Below are 550 nucleotides of genomic sequence, written 5' to 3' on the forward strand. Positions count from 1 at the left end.
ACTGCACTCTGAGGCTGCCCATGTTGAGGAAAGGTTCTTGGATTTGCACGAAGATTGCACATGAACAACAAGTTATGGTTTTTTTGGGAATGGTGCTTCTGGCTGAGCGTGAGGATTACGTTGGACTCCAGCTAATACTAACGTGGACGGTCTGCAAGGTCCTAAGCAAAGAGCAGAGGAGATTGAAGGGCATGAACAGAACGGCATGGTGTTCTCCAGGGTGGCTGAAGACATTGTTTGCTCAAGTTTGGAAGAGAATTTGGTGACAGTAATTTTTGTCGGTCATTAAAAGGAAGTGCGTTAGAAGTAGGTAGGTTTTTCAGCAAATATGATGGTGAAGCACATTTGCTGTGGAAGAAAGTACTTTTATGATAGTTGGGAACATACTGAATTCAGTCCTTTGAAGTACAACAATTGTCATGAGGTGTTCTTTACAGTTAGATCTACTTAATGGTTTAGTTTTACATAACTCTTCAGCGGTGATTTTTGCAAGTTATATTTTGTAAAGTACACTTCTGATACAAAAGAACATCCATATTTATGCATTCCT

Source organism: Merops nubicus, unplaced genomic scaffold, assembly GCF_000691845.1.
Source record: "Merops nubicus isolate BGI_N331 unplaced genomic scaffold, ASM69184v1 scaffold22158, whole genome shotgun sequence".
NCBI lineage: Eukaryota > Metazoa > Chordata > Aves > Coraciiformes > Meropidae > Merops > Merops nubicus.